We start from the raw sequence: 20,812 nt of genomic DNA, 5'->3' as shown, positions 1-20,812 counted from the left end.
TTCTTAGTAGTACCAGCTACATCACCACTGGTTTTGCGCCTGCTTCCTGACATCCTGGGCTTGAAATAAAGATACTGTACTACTGTACTCTATACAGTACTGTACAGTAAAGTACACAAAAGCACAACCACTTGTAGAGGATGCATGCACGTGACAATGCACACCAGACACGTGAACTAACTTATGTGACTGGACATGTGACCGCACGTTCGCATCTTTGAAATTTCACAACTTGAAGGTTCATATGTAGGGGACTTACTGTGTATGAAAAAAGCTTAGTAATTATCATTTTAGACATTCCATGGATATTTGTTCTTTTCTAAAAACAACCATTTCTCTTGTTGTATTTGCAAACTACTACAAAGTGGGAATGAGAAAATATTATTGACCCCACCTTGTTTTTGAAGAATCAGAGAAAAACTAACTTAATTGGTGTCATGGAGCAAAATATAGTGTGCTCACATTAAAAATGAAATCAGTTAAGTACTACTATATCTACTCACACATACACACAAAGTATTGACAAAGATTTACTTTTGGAGGTACAGTATTTGGATCTATGATTAATAATAACTCATAAATCAACTGAAGTATAGTTTAGAATTGGGTGTTGTTTTGGTTAGCCGTTAGTGTTTCCAAAATATATTTTCTTGGGTGTTTTCAACATTTCTGTTCTGACATTTCCAAGAACATTTTACCAAGTTTACCAATGATTTATTTCTAATTAGTTTGAAGTAATAGGCGGTTTTGTCCTATTCCTTTATGGGAAAATACCTAGCTTCAAATAATTCAAAAAACTACTTAATCAGTGGGTGCAGGTTTTAAAAATATAAATCAGTATCTCCCTAATTTAATAGTTTACTTAATAATAGCTTCTATTTTATAAGAGCAAGAATATATCATTTTTACATCCTCTAGAAAATAAAGCATAATTGCTAAAATAATTAATACAAGGTTCAACTAAAAAGGTATTTTTAGATTATCGTTTAATGTCATTGGTACACCTGTGATCAATAATAGGAAGCATGACTAGCAGTAAAAGAAAAGAATAGAAAAACAGGCATTAAATGGCATGGATTCATAATGCTGAATTAGATGCTATGCATAGTTGAATTAATTTGTCTACTGATTATTTTTCTGCTATGTAAATCCTTTTCTAACAAGAAGTTAAAAATCCAGTTGACTATCCTAAGCAAATTCAGTACTTCCAGGTTACAGAATTAAGTTACCATTATTACATTTAATGAATCCTCAGCATCATACTACTTTATTTCAAGACTTACTATAAAGCTATAGTAATTATGGCAGACTGGTATTGATGTAAGTGTATACATTGAGATCAATCGAAAAGAATAGAAAGTTCACAAGTAAGCACATATATATATGGTCAATTGATTTTTGACAGAAGTGCCCATGTAATTCAATAAGGGAAGAATAGGTGTGTAGGTTTTGAGAAACCCAGGCCTGGTGGGCACTGCATGCTTACGCGACTGACTCAGTAAAATCTTGAGTGAGCTTCCCTGTTCAGCAAAACCACAAAGTGTTGTCATGTGGCATTGTTGGGAGAATTAACAGATCCCCATAAGACTCCATTGGAAGGAGATACCTAGAAGCTTGTGCCGTTTCTCCTGAACTTTACCCCATGTGCCTTTTCCCTTTGCTGATTTTAATCTGTACCCTTTCACTATCATAAACCATAACCATGAGTATAACAGCTTTTCTGAGTCTTGTGAGGTTTTTTTTGGCAAATCATCCAGCCTGCTTGTGGCCTCGGGCATCTCTGACCCAATAGTTTTTTCATCAAATGGTACTAGAATTTCTGGATATGTATCTGGAATCAAAACCAAAAATTTAACCCTTATCTCACACCATAATCAAAACTCAATTTGGAATGGATCACAGACATAAATATTTAAGCTAGATGTAAATATATAAAACTGCAAACCTTCTAAGCAGAAGTATTAATAGAAAATGTTTATTAACTTGTGATAGGCAGACACTCCTTTTAGAGGATGCAGAAAGCAAAAATCACAAAAGAAAAATTGATAAATTTTACATTATTAAAATATAGACAATCTTGAAAGGCATAGTTAAGAAAATGAAAATATAACCTACTAAGAGAAAATATTTGCAATACATACATAGACTGCTGTGGAGTGAACTGTATCCCCTCCCCCCAAATTCATATCTTGAATCCTTAACTCTCAATATGACTATATTTGGAGACAGAATCTATAAGGAGGTAGTTATGGTTAAGTGAAGTCATAGGCTTTAGGCCTTGATCCAATAGGATTAGTATCTTTATAAGAAGAGACACAGAAAACTCACTCTTCCTCTCTCCACCATATGAAGACACAGCAAGAAGGCAGTCATCTGCAAGCCAGGAAGTGAGCTGTCACTAGGCATCCAATCAGCCAGTACCTTGATCTTAGACTTCCCAGACTCCATAACTGTGAGGAAATAAAATTCTTTAGTGTAAACCACGCAGTCTGTGGTATTTTGTTTTAACAGCCTGAGGTGACTAATACAGATGACAGAGGATTTATATCCAGAATAAAGAACTGTAACAACTCAATAAGAAAAGGAATCCTGGAAAGGGGCAAAAAATTTGGACAGATACTTCATTAAAGACAAAACAAAACAAAATAAACAAATGGCCAGCTAGAACATGAAAAGATATTGAACATCATTAGTTAAGAAAATGCAAATTAATACTACAATGAGAGCGCTTCCCTGGTGGTACAGTGGTAAAGAATCCTCCTGCCAGTGCAGAGGGCACGGGTTCCAGCCCTGGTCTGGGAAGACCCCACATGTCGTGGAGCAACTAAGACCGTGCACCACAACTACTGAGCCTGTGCGCCACAATTACTGAGCCTGCACGCCTAGAGCCTGTGCCCCATAACAAGAGAAGCCACCACAATGGGAAGCCCGCTTGCCGCAACTAGAGATAGCCCGCATGCAACAACGAAGACCCAGTGCAGCCAAAAATAAAATGAAAATAAAATAACTTAAGAAAAGAAGAAAATCCTGGTTTCCCTAAAAAAAGGAATATTACAATGAGATACCAATAAATAACCACTAGAGAGGCTTTAAAAATCTGAACAATACCAGGCGATGGGGAGACTGTATAACTTTAGCTTCAGTCATTGTGTGAATTTAAATAATATGGCCACTTTGGAAAATATTTGCCAATTTCTTATAGAGTTTATTATATTCTTACTCTATGACTTAGAAATTCCATTCCTAAAAATTTATTCAAGGAAGATAAAAACATGTGGACAAGAGAAACTTACATGTGAATGCTCATAGCTTTACACTTATGAGACAAAAACTAGAAATAATGTGAATTTGTACCAATAGGTGAACAGATAAATATGATACAATATAGTTAACAATACAAAGGAATAAACTACCAATGCATAAAAACTATGTGGGTAAAACTCAGAAATATTATGAAGGGAGTAAAAATCAGGCACAAACAGTATATATACATTTTGATTCCATTCACATCAAATTCTAGAAATGGAAAAGCTTATCATGGCAGAAAAAAATCAGTGGTTTGTTGGTATAACAAGAAGGTGCGGGAGCTGATTGCAAAATAGCACAAATGAACTTTTGGTGATGGTGGAAATATTCTATATATTGATTTTGATAGTATGTTCACTGTGTGTGTATTTGTCATATTTCATTGAAGTTTATACTTAACTGGGTGATTAAATTGTTTGTAAGTTATACCGCAATACATTTACTTTTAAAAAGAGAGAGTGTAATATGAAGCATGTATATGTTTGATTTGCATATGCAGCTATTGTCTCTGTTAACACATGAGAAACTGCAAATATTGGCTTCTCCTGTAGAGAGCAATGTTTTGGGAGGGTCATTTTATGTTGTACCTTGGTATGCCTTTTGAATTCTGAATTAAGTAAATGTCTTACCTATTTTTTTTAGTTACATATTTTGTTTATATCCTAGAACCTAGTACTATTCCTGGAACAAAATAGACACCCAGTAAATGTATATTTAACTAAAACTAAGGCTAGGAACTGAGTCATAACTCATAGTTTACTATATATTGAACACATAGAGATAACTTTCAAAACATCTCAGAAAAAAATGACTTACTGGATAGTATTTCAAGCAAATAATATTTTAGGATAATAATGGAAGAAGGGTTTCCCTGGTGGCGCAGTGGTTGAGAGTCCGCCTGCCGATGCAGGGGACACATGTTTGTGCCCCAGTCCGGGAAGATCCCACATGCCGTGGAGCGGCTGGGCCCGTGAGCCATGGTCGCTGAGCCTGCGCATCTGGAGCCTGTGCTCCACAACGGGAGAGGCCACAACAGTGAGAGGCCCGCGTACCGGGAAAATAAATAAATAAATAAATAAAATAATAATAATGGAAGAAAATTTTGCCAAGTATCATTTGTTCTTTCAGTATGCTACAAACTGATTCAGAGGGGTCAGAGGTGATGAATCTTAATACAATAAAAATGTTTAAAACTTTGGCATATCTTCTAGCTGAACAGAAGCTCTTTGAATCCATAAAACAGCATCCACTTAAGTCAAGGCATATATCAGGTAGTGGTAAAGATAGATTCTTTTCATAGAAAATGTAATAAAATGAAAAACCAACATATAATTTATTGACAGCATTTCTGAGAGCTAGTGAATCCAGTTCTTCTCTTAAGATATATCTTTTTATTTTATTTGCTATTATTTTATTTTAATTTTCTTCTTTGATTATGGAGACATTTATTATATATCTACTATGTGTGAAGATACTTTTATATCAATAAAAATTAACTTGTTCCTATAATTATAGGTGTTAGCAAATCAAATTACACTAGAAATTTAGTAGTCAGCCAGTTTTCATTTCTATTTCAAAATTATAATTTTAGAGAATGTATTTCAGTATTAGAAAGTTTACTTTTAAAACATAATTTTGAGACTATCGAGAAAGGTTGTTGATTCTGTTCTGTTATTCATTTGCTTCTTTTGAATTTGTGCTGCACCTGCAATATTGTGTACTTTTTTTCCCTCACTGTGTACTTTACAAGGGACACTAACAAGTTGGAGTGTGTAAAAAAAAGAGAGCAACCTGTGTAACTAGGGGATAGAAAGTTACGTCGCTGATAGTCAGTTCTCTTTTTTTTTTTTTTCTGGTGTACAACATAATGATTTTTTTTTTTTTTTTTTTTTTGGTCAGTTCTCTTAAAGATCACCAGAAAAAACCTGTGGATGTGGCAAAGCTGAATTTATTAGACTAACTCCAGAAAGGGTGAACCAACCTTGAGAATATCTTAACAGTGTCTCAAAATAGGAAAAGTTGGCGGTGGGGGGGGGGGGTGTCTCTAGTGTTTTAGGACATGGATTCAGTGATTTTAGGGTCACAAACAGGTAGGATGGGCAGGGTTTCTGACAAGATATTTTGTCTCTGTAGGCAGGCTGTGGTGATGGTCTTCAAGAGGGCCTTGATCAGCAAAGTTTTGTCTTAATAAGTGAGCTATTTATTTTGGTTCACAGCCTTGCTTAGCATAAGGAAGGGTAAATCTGTTTTGTCTCAGAATTGTTTAGCAAAGAGACAGAAAGGATATTGGTTTTAGTTCTCTATGTCAGATGAATGACATTTTAAAAACTGGGGTTGTTTAGTATAAATTTAAAAATAGAATTCCAGCTTGGAGTAAAGAAAAATGATGGTGATCATTAGTTTCTTAAATAAAACTCTGCTATAAAAATTCTGTAAGAGGTATTGTGCAATTGTAATAGTGGCCCTGAAGTAATAGTCCCAGTTCAGTTTCTTGGTGTCCTAAAGAAAAGAAAAAAGTCAAACATTGGAGAAGTGTAATAAATGTAAACAGCACATGGAATTTGTTATGTAATTGTAAAAGTATACTAATTGGGGTGTGTGTGTGTGTGTGTGTGTGTAAATATAAAATCGCAATTTTTCAATCAGTTTTTGTTTGTTTTACTTTCCTATAGAACTTGATATAGTATTAGATATTGACAACATTCAACATTTAACTGGTTTTTGGATTAGAATATTTTTGAAGAACTTTTGCGCTCTATAGGAAAAATAGCCTTGGTATCTTTTTATATTGGAATGTTTGACACGCTCTGTGACATGTCCTCGGTGGGAATCTAGTCCTATTTGTTCTGTAAGAAAAAGCACTTAGATTCTGATCTCTGCTTTGGCAATTAATTCTAGCTGTGTAAACTGGAAGAAGTCATTAACATCATTGACCTCAATGGCTCACTACTAAAATCATTCTAATAATATGAGAAAGAAATTGCATAGCATTTTTGAAACATTATCATAAACTAGAACAAAATTTGCAGGTGAGCTAGTTTCATCCTTTCTCTTTAAACTTAAAAGAAGTGCACCTTGGAGATGTCTCGCTTTTTTATGATCTCATATCTAGCATTGCTTAGACTTTGACGTTCCATTGTTCATGGAGTATAGCCGATTCTTCGGCTTCCTTTTGTTAATAAATGAAACTGTGTATTTAAAATCCAAATCCTGTGGAAGCTGGTGTACAAGGAAAGCATCTCTCAAAAGTCTTTGTGTTTTTGTCCTTTCTTTTCCCCAACAAATGTAAGCCATTGAGTTAAATAACTGTTGAGTTTCCCAATTCCCCAGGTTGTTTCAATTTGCACAAAGGAGGAAATGTTTTCTATGGAGTAAGGCTATTAATTTGGAAGTAGAGCTTTTCTGGTCTAAATGGGGATGCACATTTAGTGTTGTAAATATTATTATCCTTGCTATTTTATTAAAATGATCTATTTCAAAAAATCTTTGAGTTGTGTTCTAGCTTGATATTCCTTGACATGTAGATGTAGATATAGATATAGGTATAGAGAGATAGAATTTTTCCACCTTTACATTTGTTATCTGAATAATTATTTTCCATAATAATAATAAAAAAGATTTATCTGCCTCATATATAGTAGTATCTTTAAGTTTCAATTTTATGCAAAATTATGTACAGAGAAGTATTTACCTTCCTTCCTACTAAGTAGGAGAAGTGAGAGAAAATAGTGCTGAGAAACTATTAATTAAAAAAAAAATTCATCTGCAGTTTTGAAATGCAATAAAAGAAGAGCTAAGCAAATGGACTCTGAAGTTAGGTTACCTGCATTTGATTCTCTTACTCCATGATGTGGGAGGTGTTGGTCATTATTTAATTTATTTTAACTCAGTTTCCTTATATGTAAAGTAAGGATAATAGTAATACCTAAGTGTTGTAGAAAGATTAAATTATACAATAGATATGGAGCATCTCACAGTACCTAACATATGGTAGCCACTGAATAAATATTAAATATTATTATTTTTGGAGATCCTCTTTCCTTTTCTGCTTCAAATAGCTATGTATACCCAGAGATACCCATGTGCATAGGGATACATGCACAAATTTATCATCCACATTTAGCTTTTGACTTATGAAGCTCTAGTTATGCAACCTAGATCTGATTTGGTAGTTGGAGGAAGATTTTTCCATAAACTTCATCAAATAACTTTTTCAAGGACTTATTTAGAGCTTTCATCTTGGAATTGCTTCCAGGAATGTGTTACAAATGCACAGGAGAAACAGCTAAATATTATAGTCTAGAAAACTGATTCAGCATACCTTTCTGAAACGCAGTACACTCTCTTAATGGTGAATTAAAATATTGGTTTAGTTAGGAGCTTGCTGTCTGTGAAGTTAGAAACCTGTGCTTAATATTCTCTCTAAGGAGAACTATAAATTTTCTGCTACTTCAGAGTTGTGGAGTGCTATATAGAAAGTGAATTAAAAGTTTTAAAATAAAAAGTAGGTGGAAACAAGTAATTGTCTTTTACAAGAAGTTATCTGACTGGCATATTAAGTTTAGAAAATAAAAGGTCTGAATTTTGAAGTGGAGGAAATGTCATTTTCAAATCAAATTAAATTTTGATTAAAAAGACGTGTAAGTATAATATATACATCAACATTTTCATGTAATATACTTTGTTGAATAAATGAAATATTTAATTAGAAGTAGAAGAATTTTAATACTCATGGACAAAAAATAGTTGCAAATCCTTGAATTTGTTTCTATCAATCTTCAAAACTTTTTATTCTCTTTTCAGATTCAAGTTCTCCACACTTCTAATGTAAATTTCAATACACTATCTTCATAAAATAAATCAAGAGGCAAACTTTAAGGAAAAAACTAAATTTCACAAAGTTTTCTTATTGTTATGCTCTCCATCAACTTTTTAAAAATAATTTGTACCTAAGTTTCTTGAATTGTTGACTTTATAGTTCCTTTGTCACACATATTTGGAAAGTTCTTGACCCAACTTGAACCAAATCACAATAAGTCTGTCAATAGAATTTTTACAAGCCATGCATTGTGGAGAGTTTATCCTTGAAAGTATGACTAGCACTGATAGATTTAAGTCAATTGAATAACAATTTATGATCAAAACTGCTGAAGTTCTTCAAATAACTCATTTTCCTCAATGTCAGTTAATTTGGCAGGAAATAACAGCTCCTTTGGTGTAAGCAAGGGATGTATAACTCCTCTATTTGAGATTCTTAGAGTCTTCTTTGCTAAATAATTCCAATCTGACGTGTGTGTGTGTGTGTGTGTGTGTGTGTGTGTGTGTGTGTTTAATGCCCTGTGATATCAAAAGGGCCATTATTCATTCTGACTTCTAGGGATTCCATTTGTGTAATTTCTCATTGGCTTAATTTGTGTATCGTATCTCCTTTCTTATGGAAGAGAAAAAAATACAGAATTGTTTCAGTATTCTTCTTTCATTCATTAGTTATCAACTGTACCATCTTGAAAAGCATAAGACTTTGTTCTGGCACTCAGTTAAATTTTCACAAAATAGCTTGGTCCATTTGGAGTTTGCTTTCTAGCATTTCTAGGACAGGTACAGAGAAGGTTTTATTCTAGGGCAAGACTCTTCTGAGGAAACTACTCATTATCCTGAAGAGTAGAAGGTCTTTTCAAGATGGCTGCTATGGGTTCTGGGAATTGTTTGACTTATTTTTCTTTAGTTCGTTCCTTAGCTTTGTGGAATTCCGCTCCACATATATACAAATTGAATGCAATCAAAGACTCAAAGAGACTCTTCTGCATCTCTTAGTAGACGCTGCTCTGTGCTGCTCTGCCCTCCAAATTCTAGTCACCTCAGTTTCCTTAAACTCTGAACTTTGCCTCCAACTCAGCAAGAGTCAAAGAGTTTGAGTTCATTTCCTGCACTGAGACCTGGAGACTGTTCCAATAACAGTAAGATAGCACAGTTGTCAGGCTCATCTCATTTGTTTCTTTTCTCTCAGGAATCACAGTTCTGTACTGCCTGTTGTGCAATGTCTGAAAACCGTTTTTTCATTTTATTTTTCCCTCTGTGTTTTTAGTTGCTTGAAGCAGGGCAACCACTCCCTTAGCAGGTATTTCTTCATGAGCCAAAACTGAAATCAGGTTGGCAGTTTCTTATAAAATTAAACATAAGCTTAGCATATAAAATAACCACTCCTACATATTTACCAAAGAAAAATTAAATCATATGTCTAGAAAGCAATCTATACGCAGACATTCATAACAGCTTTATTTATAATAGATAAGATTTTAAATAACCTCAAAACCCAACAAACTCAAGTGAATTAATATACTTTCATATATTCATATAATGAACGATTACTGTGAAATATAAGAACACAGCACTGATATACATTACATGGAAGAATGTCAAAAACGTTTTGCTGAAAAAAGAAGCCAAACCAAAAAAAAGAGTACATGCTCTATGATTCCATTCATGTGAAGTTCTAGAACAAACAAACTAACCTATAGAAATCAGATTGGTCATTGCCTAGGGGATGGGGTGGGGAATTGAACACTAAGATCCATGAAGGATCTTTTTAGAGCGATGGAAAATTTTCTTATTGATACAGCGACCCCCCTACCCTACCCCCAACATACTATGTAAATTAAACACATTTTTTTTTTTTAACGGTATGCGGGCCTTTCACTGTTGTGGCCTCTCCCGTTGCGGAGCACAGGCTCCGGACGCGCAGGCTCAGCGGCCATGGCTCACGGGCCTAGCCACTCAGCGGCATGTGGGATCTTCCCGGACCGGGGCACGAACCCGTGTGCCCTGCATCGGCAGGCGGACTCTTAACCACTGTGCCACCAGGGAAGCCCACTTAAATACATTCTTAATAAAAGGTAGCTTAGAGCAATGTGGTAGCAATGGAGATGGAATGAAGAATTTGAATTTGGAAAACTTTAGATGGTTAAAACAGACAGGAATTAGTGATGGAAATGATAGTGAAAGAGGAGGGATAGGAAGTTTTCAATAGTGACTCTGAGGTTCCTGAGTTGGATAGGCATACATTCACTGAAACAGGAAACCCTAGAAAAGAACTAGACTGGAAAAAACTGAGAGGTAGTAGGGAGAGGGCTATTGCTCCAACATTAAGTTGGAAGTATTTTTAATATATGCAAGTGAAAATGTCATGTACTAGATTTACAGGATTGGAACTCAGAGGTGTGCTTTGGAGATATCTGTCACTGGCGTGTAGGTTTAATTAAACCATGGATGTAGACCAAGCTGCCTGAAAGAGTGAGAAGGGAATGGACTTTGAAAAATTGCACGTTTCACTGATATTGTTAAGAGGGTACAGATAGGGTATAGATTTATTCACACTTTGATTTATTCATTGATTTGGCAAATAATTTCGTATGCCTTTTATTACTAGATACTATTCATTGTAAGCACTATGAATAAACAATCCATAAGATGGAAAGAGAGTCCTACACTTACCACAGATTTAGGATGGAACCAGTTTGACCTATTGTGTAATTTTCCCAGTAGTTCATTCACTATTGGTGCATAATCAACAGATTCATATACTTATGTTGCTATACTGTTGAGTTTTTATCAGCTGTATTCTAAATGACAACAAAAGGTAACAGATTGGAAGCATGTTATTGACGGTCAAAGGAATCTGAGATGGATAAGAAGGGATATAAAAATAAGGAAAGTCTATGCCATGATAAACAAGATTATTCTTTCAGAAAACAAAAATAGTAAAGGTTAATGAAGATGCCTTCTGGTAGACACAACATGGTTGCTCCTTACAGTATGCAAGGCAATAAGCTTTATGTTCCATCCATATGTGAAGGCTCTCTTTGGAATCATCATTTAATACAGAAGCTGGCTAAACACACACACACACACACATGCATGTCATGTCAGGCCTTTTCTTAATGTACTCTCCTGCTCTTTTTCTGTATTGTTTAAGTTAATGGATAGGAGAATTACCAAACATTCAAATAAACTATTTCTTTCTGCTAAGAAAAAATACTTTGTAGGAAGTTGAAATTGAAATCAAGATTGAGACAGGTATATTCTCTTAGAGAAGTGCAACAGATATCTCAGGGAGAGAGGACTTCAAAAGCAACCAGAAAACAATATGAACATTAAAATATTTAAGCACATCATTTGCCTGTAAAACAGATAAATTTACTGTGTTTTATGACATAAGGAACAATTAACACAAAAATTTTAAAAAGTTATTTTAAAAGTTGCAATTATATTTAAGAAAATAAAATAAATGTTTATTATAGCATTAAATTAAAATCAAGCCTGTTGAAGTGGCAGATATTATCAGTAAGCAACATAACAGGAGGCATTTATTAATTATAGAGCCAGAGGAATGGCTAATGGAGAAGACACACCAACCATACAGACTGTCCTCTTGTATCAGGAAACTATGCTCCATTTGACAAATATCTCTTGTCAGTTTCTTGACATATTTACAATCCTAGGGTTATTAAGAATACTTCCACAATTTTTCTAAGAAGTTAATACTGCATTCAATTATTAAGTAGTTATAATATTTAATATACTTGCTATAAAATAATTTCTGACATTTAATTTAAAATTCCCTTAGTTTATATTTGTTCTTTCACTAAAATATGCCTCATCATGATTATCCTACTTGCATAATTTGCTTCAAATGCCAACTAAGACACAGATCCTCATTCAAACACATAGAATTTTATATCATTTTTCCTTTTTAGAAATGCCTGTGTTGATAACATTGCTCTTTGTGTGGTGGAAGATTACCAATCACCTCCTCCCTGAGTCTATATCCTGTATTGCATTTGAAGAGATCATTATTTGCAACATATTTTGGCAAAAGATTGAATGAAGTTAGAGCTGTCAGATATAATGATAAAAATCATAGGCTCTGAAGTCAGGCTGCGTGCGTTCAATCCCTAGTCTCACTGTACAGTAAATGCATGGCCTTGAGTGATTGTTTTTAACTTCTCTAACCTCAATTTCCTTATCTATAAAATGGAGAGACTAGTAGATGGTATTACTGAGCACGTATAACATGCTAGGCAAAGGTCTAAAAGTTTTTCATGTATTAACTCATAAATCCCCTCAATAACCCTATGAGGTTATTATTATCAGTGGTTAATTTAAAATGAGACATATGAAAAGTAAGGAAAGAAATAATATGTTCAATGCCATGCACTTTGAATCAGGTAATGGTGAGTTTATGTAGTCTTTTTTTTTTAAATACACCTTTACTGGAATGTAATTGCTTCACAGTGCTGTGTTAGTTTTTGTTGTACAACAAAGTGAATCAGCCATATGCATACATATATCCCCATATCCTCTCCCTCTTGAGCCTCCCTCCCACCCTCTCTATCCCACCCCTCTAGGTCGTCGCAAAGCTCATCTCCCTGTACTATGCTGCCGATTCCCACTAGCTATCTATTTTACATTCGGTAGTGTGTATATGTCGATGCTACTCTCACTTCGCCCCAGCTTCCCCCTCCCCTCCGTGTCCTCAAGTCCGTTCTCTATGTCTACGTCTGTATTCCTGCCGTTCCACTAGGTTCATCAGTACCATTTTTTTTTTTAAGATTCCATATATATGCGTTAGTATATGGTATTTGTGTTTCTTTTTCTGACTTACTTCAGAGTTTATGTAATCTTAATCATTGAATACTGATTCCCACAGTCCTACCATGAGATCTACCACTTAGTAGAGCACTTATTACATGGTATGAGTTCTAAGAATATCTATCCTCCTGTTTGTCGTGAGCTTTTGACTCAACTTAGTTAGCTAGCTAGGTAGTGGTGTTCTCTTTTTATCCTTGCCTCTGTTAAGTAACCTCCTCAAGCTTCGCATATAGTTGAAATGTCAAAAATACAGAATTATAAAGAGTAAAATATTAAAATCCATTTATCCCCTCCCCTCAGTTCCAATACAAATATAGTCATTATTAATGATTTGGTGTGTTCTGTGCAGTTGTTTTTCTTTATATACTTTTTACTTACACACACATAGAAGGTCATATACAAATACCTTAGTTTCATTAAATAGTTTGATCATTACACAAGTATGAGATGATGCTATATACTCTTTCGGTTTTGTTTTTTTTTTAATAAATAAATAGTTTGTTTGTTTATTTATTTATTTATGACTGCATTGGGTCTTTGTTACTGCCTGCGGGCTTTCTCTAGTTGCAGAGAGTGGGGGCTACTCTTCATTATGGTGCGTGGGCTTCTCGTGGTGGTGGCTTCTCTTCTTGCAGAGCATGGGCTCTAGGCGCCCAAGCTTCAGTAGTTGTGGCAAGTAGGCTCAGTAGTTGTGGCTTGTGGGCTCTAGAGCACAGGCTTAGTTGTTGTGGTGCACAGGCTTAGTTGCTCCACGGCCTGTGGGATCTTCCCGGACCAGGGATCGAACCCGTGTCCCCTGCATTGGCAGGAGGATTCTTAACTACTGCATCACCAAGGAAGTCCTTCTATATACTCTTTTAAATTTTTTTATTCAATTTATTTAAACTAAAGAAAAACCCAAAATAGTCCACCCATTTCTCCGTACCCCCCACCTCTTACAATCACCAATCTGTTCTTTGTATCTCCATTTTTTTTTAACATTCCACATATATCAGAGATCATACAGTATTTGTCTTTCTCTGTCTGATTTATTTCACTTAGCATAATGCCCTTGAGGGCTGTGTGTGTGTGTGTGTGTGTGTGTGTGTGTGTATAAATAAAATATACTCTTTTGTAGATTTATTAGCCTTTACAAATATCAAAGTACCTATTTTGAAGTAATTTTATGATGGCTGCTCTAAAATATTTGGCAGAGAATTCCAAACTCTGATTTATCTCAGTGTTGACATGTGTCAGTTGTCATTTCTCATTTAAGCTGTGTTTCCTGGTTCTTGGTATGATGAGTGATTTTCAACTATATCCTGGATATTATGTTAGAAGTTTCTTGATCTTACTTAAATCTTATTTTGGCAGGCAGATGCCCTGTTTAGGTTTAGCCTGTAGGTCCTGGTGGCCCTCACAAGCTGCACTGATGTTCTGTCTGTGAGTAGATAAGGTACAGCTGTCAGCTGTGGGGAGATGTGGGGAGAGTGGCTGGTTTGTTCTGTCAAAGACTTACTGGTGGTGATGCCACAGAAAAGTTGCCCTAGGCCATCATTAGATATGGATCTGAATGCCAAGTTTCTGCTGCTCATCTCTTTCCAGGTCCCTTGGTCAGACAGATCAGGCTTTTCTTGTATTTTATACTTTGTTTTTGTTGTCATTGTTTTTCATTTTTTTGTTTGCTGGTTTGTCTTTCTGTTCAGGGTTGGAGGGCTCCCTGACACACTATTAGGCATGCATAGAATATAAAAATAAAATCCAGGGAACTCATAGGTGTCCTTTTGGTCCTGTGGACCCTAGCCAGTCTATTTTCTTTCTCTCTACTTTGCAGAGTCTTTTTATGATTGTCTTTTGAATTATTTCTAGGGTGTTTAGTTGAATTTAGGAAGATGGAACAGGGGAAATTGGTTCTATACTATCTTACCCTAGAACTGGAAGCTCAAAGCATCTATTTTTAATTGTTTGTTTTCTGTCATTAATTTTGCTTTTAGTTTGATTACATCCTCTCCTTCACATTATTTAGGTTTATTCCACTGCTCTTCTTTTAAATTACTGAGTTTAATGTCTAGTATATTCAGTTAAATCTTCTTTGTTTTCTAATAGAGTTGACATTGCAAGATTTTATTTTTTACAGAAAACAAATGGGGTGACATCTCAGGAATTTTTATGTTCAACGTTTTCAGTGTATTTTGAAAAGAGGAAGGTAGCTTACCAAGTGAAATAAAGGTCCCATTTTTCCAATGGTGGAGTTCACACTGGGAGGGGGCAGCCAGCCAGGAAATGCTTTCACAGTCTTTTTTCCTCCAGCAGTGGCCCTGTGACAATTTCTAGCCAGTAGAGTGTGAGCAGAGACTTCTGTGCCACCTCCAGGCCTAATCAGTAAAAACCTTCAGCACATGCAAAAAATAATACAGACCCTATGAGCCCAAATTCTTGAATAATTCTTTGAAATTTGCCTTCCTTTGTTTATACACTCAGTACTATTACCTGAAAAACTTCAGTTACATGTATCACTGTATACATGTTTAGATCTATAATTTGTATATCTTATCTCCAAGCTGAAAAAGATTCCCTCATTTGCAAATGAGTTATTTAGAAGAGTCTGTCTTTAAATTTAACTGAAAGGCTTTTATTTTGATTACTACTTCAGTGTTATTTTCTAATTGTATTCATTGCATTTAGAAAATATAACATTAAAAAACTGCTTTTTGAAATGTATTGATATAATCTTTATGAATTCATATATGATCACTGTTACTAATATTGCACAAGTTTTAGTAAAAAATGAGTAATCCATGTAACTAGAGTACAATATTCATTGTTTGTCTATTAGATCAAGCCTACTTATTCAGTTCCTCTATATACTTAATACTTGTTTTCCATTTGTTTTACTGATTTCTGAGAGGAGTGTGTTAAAGTTTTCAAATATAATTTTGTGTTTGATCATTTCAATTTTGCTTATATATTTCCAAGTAATGATTAAATACATTAAAAGTCACAAGTGTTATATCATAAGTATGTTTTTATCTTTAGTAACATTTTTTCTTATTTATTTTCTGAATACTATTTTGTTTTATAGTAATAAAATGATACTATAATTTATAGAATTTTTAAAATTATTGTGATAAGACTACTTGAGCTCTACCTAAGCACTCAATACAGTGTTGTTAATTCTAAGTATAATGTTGTGTAGCAGATCTCTAGAACTTATTCATCTTGTGTAACTGAAACTTTATACCCCTTGAAAAGCAATCACCTCTCTTCACTCTCTAGCAACCGCCATTCCACTCTTTGTGTCTATGCGTTTGACTATTTAACATACCTCACGCAGTGGGATCATGTAGTATTTGTCCTTCTGTGACTGGTTTATTTCACTTAATATAATGTACTCCAGGTTCATCAGTGCTGTTGCATATGGAGGTATCTCCTTTTCTTTTAAGGTTGAAAAATCATCGTTTGTGTGTGTGTGCGTGTGTGTGTGTGTTTGCGCTCATGTGTGTGTGTTTTCTTTATCCATTCATCTCTCAATGGATATTTAGGTTATATCTGTGTCATGGCTATTGTGAATAATGCTGCAATGGACATTGGAATGCATATATCTCTACAGGATCCTTATATCAATTCTCTTGGCTATATACCCAGAAATGGGATTGATTGATCATATGATTATTCTATTTTGAACTTTTTTGAGTAAAGTCCATCCTGATTTCTATAGTGGCTGCACCACTTTAAATTTCTACTAACACCATACAAGGGGTTCTATTGGGTTGGCCAAAAGGTACATTCATTTTCTTCCATAAGGTGGCTCTAGTAGCACTTAGCTGTCTTTAACTTCATTTGAAACGATTTCATTAGGTTGTATTGTGACAGCTGACATATCAGCATGCATTTAAAAAAACTTATCAAAATTGGTGAATTTTTGTATAGCCATTTTAATATTGAAGATGGAAGAAAAAAACCAACATTTTCAGCATATTATGCTTTATTATTTCAAGAAAGGTAAAAACGCAATTGAAACACACAAAAGGATTTGTGCAGTATATGGAGAAGGTGCTGTGACTGATCAAACGTGTCAGAAAGGGTTTGCAAAGTTTCATCATGAAGATTTCTCGCTGGGTGATGCTCCACAGTCAGGTAGACCAGCTGAAGTTGATAGCTATCAAATAGAGACATTAATTGAGAATAATCAGTGTTATACCACGTGGGAGGTAGCTGACATACTCAAAATATCCAAATCAAGTGCTGAAAATCATTTGCACTAGCTTGGTTATGTGAATCGCTTTGATGTTCAGGTTCCACATAAGTTAAGCGAAAAAAACCTTCCTGACCATATTTCTCCGTGCGATTCTCTACTTAAATGTAATTAAAACATTCCATTTTTAAAACAAATTGTGATTGGCAATGAAAAGTGGATACTGTACAATAATAATGTGGAAGGGAAGGAATCGTGGGGCAAGTGAAATGAACCACACCAAAGGCCGGTCTTCATCCAAAGAAGGTGATGGAGGGATTAGAAGGGAGACCTTTATTATGAGCTCCTTCAGGGAAAACAAGTGATTAATTCCAGCAAGTACTGATCCCAGTTAGACCAACTGAAAACAGCACTTGATGAAAAGCATCCGAATTAGTCAACAGAAAACACATAATCTTCGATCAGGATAACGCAAGACCACATGTTTCTCTGATGACCAGGCAAGAACTGTTACAGCTTGGCTGGGAAGTTCTGATTCATCCGCCATATTCACCAGACATTGCACCTTCAGATTTCCATTTATTTCGGTCTTTATAAAATTCTCTTAATGGACAAAATTTCAGTTCCCTTCAAGACTGTAAAAGGCACCTGGAACAGTTTTTTGCTCAAAAAGATAAAAAGTTTTTGGAAGATGGAATTATGAAGTTGCCTGAAAAATGGCAGAAGGTAGTGGAGCAAAAGGATGACTGCATTGTTCAATAAAGTTCTTGGTGAAAATGAAAAGTGTGTCTTTTATTTTTACTTCAAAACAGAAGGAACTTTTTGGCCAACCAAAAAGTTATCCACATACTCTTGAACACTTTTCTTTTTTTTCTTTGTTTTGTAACATCTTTATTGGAGTATAATTGCTTTACAATGTTGTGTTAGTTTCTGCTGTATAACAAAGTGAATCAGCTCTACATATACATATATCCCCTTATCTCCTCCCTCTTGCATCTCCCTCCCACCATCCCTATCCAACCCTCTAGGTGGTCACAAAGCACCGAGCTGATCTCCCTGTGCTATGTGGCTGCTTCCCACTAGCTATCTATATTACATTTGGTAGTGTATATATGTCCATGCCACTCTCTCACTTCCTTCCAGCTTACCCTTCCCTCTCCCTGTATCCTCAAGTCCATTCCCTATGTCTGCATCTTTATTCCTGTCCTGCCCCTAGGTTCCTCAGAACCATTTTTTTTAGATTCCATATATATGTCTTAGCATACCGTATTTGTTTTTCTCTTTCTGACTTCACTCTGTATGAAAGACTGTAGGTCCATCCACCTCACTACAAATAAGTCAATTTTGCTTCCTTTTAAGGCTGAGTAATAATCCATTGTATATATGTGTTACATCTTCTTTATCTATTCATCTGTCGATGGACACTTAGGTTGTTCCATGACCTGGCTATTAAAAATAAAGCTGGGATTTCCCTGGTGGTGCAGTGGTTGAGAGTCCGCCTGCCGATGCAGGAGACATGGGTTCATGCCCCAGTCCGAGAAGATCCCACATGCCGCAGAGTGGGTAGGCCCGTGAGCCATGGCCGCTGAGCCTGCGCGTCCGGAGCCTGTGCTCCGCAACAGGAGAGGCCACAACAGTGAGAGGCCCGCGTACCGCAAAAAAAAAAAAAAAAAAAAAAAGCTGCAATGAACATTGTGGTACATGTCTCTTTTTGAATTATGGCTTTCTCAGGATATATGCCCAGTAGTGGGATTGCTGGGTCGTATGGTAGTTTTGTTTTTAGTTTTTTAAGGAACGTCCATACTGTTCTCCATAGTGGCTGTATCGATTTACATTCCCACCAACAGTGCAAGAGGGTTCCCTTTTCTCCACACCCTCTCCAGCATTTATTGTTTGTAGATTTTTTGTTGATGGCCATTCTGACTGGTGTGAGGTGATACCTCACTGTAGTTTTCATTTGCATTTCTCTAATGATTAATGATGTTGAGCATTCTTTCATGTGTTTGTTGGCAATCTGTATATCTTCTTTGGAGAAATGTCTGTTTAGGTCTTCTGCCCATTGTTGGATTGGGTTGTTTCTTGTTTTGACTGCATGAGCTGCTTGTAAATTTTGCAGATTAATCCTATGTCAGTTGCTTCATTTGCAAATATTTTCTCCCATTCTGAGGGTTGTATTTTCATCTTGTTTATGGTTTCCTTTGCTGTGCAAAAGCTTTTAAGTTTCCTTAGGTCCCATTTTTCTATTTTTGTTTTTATTCCATTTCACTAGGAGGTGGGTCGAAAAGGATCTTGCTGTGATGAATGTCATAGAGTGTTCTGGCTGTGTTTTTCTCTGAGAGTTTTATAATGTCTGGCCTTACATTTAGGTGTTTAATCCACTTTGAGTTTATTTTTGTGTATGGTGTTAGGGAGTGTTCTAATTTCATTCTTCTAAATGTAGCTGTTCAGTTTTCCAAATACCATTTATTGAAGAGGTTATCTTTTCTCCATTGTATATTCTTGCCTCCTTTATGAAAATTAAGGTGACCATATGTGTGTGGGTTTGTCGCTGGACTTTCTATCCTGTGCCATTGATCTATATTTCTGATTTTGTGCCAGTACCATACTGCCTTGATTACCTTAGCTTTCTAGTATTGTCTGAAGTCCGGGAGCCTGATTCCTCCAGCTCCATTTTTCTTTCTCAAGCTTGCTTTGGCTATTCGGGGTCTTTTGTGTTTCCATACAAATTGTGACATTTTTTGTGCTAGTTCTGTGAAAAATGCCATTGGTGGTTTCATAGGGCTTGCATTGAATCTGTGGATTGCTTTCGGTAGTATAGCCATTTTCACAATGTTGATTCTTCCAATCCAAGAACATGGTATATCTCTCCATCTGTTGGTATCATCTGTAATTTCTTTCATCAGTGTCTTATAGTTTTCTGCATACACATATTTTGTCTCCCTAGGTAGGTTTTTTCCTAGGTATTTTAATCTTTTGGTTGCAATGGTAAATGGGAGTGTTTCCTTAATTTCTCTTACAGATTTTTCATCATTAGTATACAGGAATTCAAGAGATTTCTGTGCATTAATTTTGCATCCTGCTACTTTACCAAATTTGTTGATTAGCTCTAGTAGTTTTCTAGTAGCATCCTTAGGATTCTTTATATATAGTATCATGTTATCTGCAAACAGTGACAGCTTTACTTCTTCTTTTCCAATTTGGATTCCTTTTATTTCTTTTTCTTCTCTAAAAAGAAAAGATTGCTGTGGCTAAAACTTCCAAAACTTTGTTGAATAAGAGTGGTGAGAGCGGACAATCTTGTCTTCTTCCTGATCTTAGAGGAAATGGTTTCAGTTTTTCACCATTGAGAACGATGTTGGCTGTGGCTTTGTCATATATGACCTTTATTATGTTGAGGAAAGTTCCTTCTGTGCCTACTTTCTGGAGGGTTTTTATCACAAATGGGTGTTGAATTTTGATGCAAGCTTTTTCTGCATCTACTGAGATTATCATATGGTTTTTATCTTTCAATTTGTTAATATGGTTTATCACATTTATTGCTTTGCATATATTGAAGAATCCTTGCATTCCTGGGATAAACCCCACTTGGTCATGGTGTATGATCCTTTTAATGTGCTGTTGAATTCTGTTTGCTAGTATTTTGTAGAGGATTTTTGCATCTATGTTCATCAGTGATTTTGGCCT

This window comes from Delphinus delphis, chromosome 2 (genome assembly GCF_949987515.2).
Source record: "Delphinus delphis chromosome 2, mDelDel1.2, whole genome shotgun sequence".
Lineage (NCBI taxonomy): Eukaryota > Metazoa > Chordata > Mammalia > Artiodactyla > Delphinidae > Delphinus > Delphinus delphis.
The sequence above is the reverse complement of the archived record's forward strand: the minus strand, read 5'-3'. Positions refer to the sequence as shown.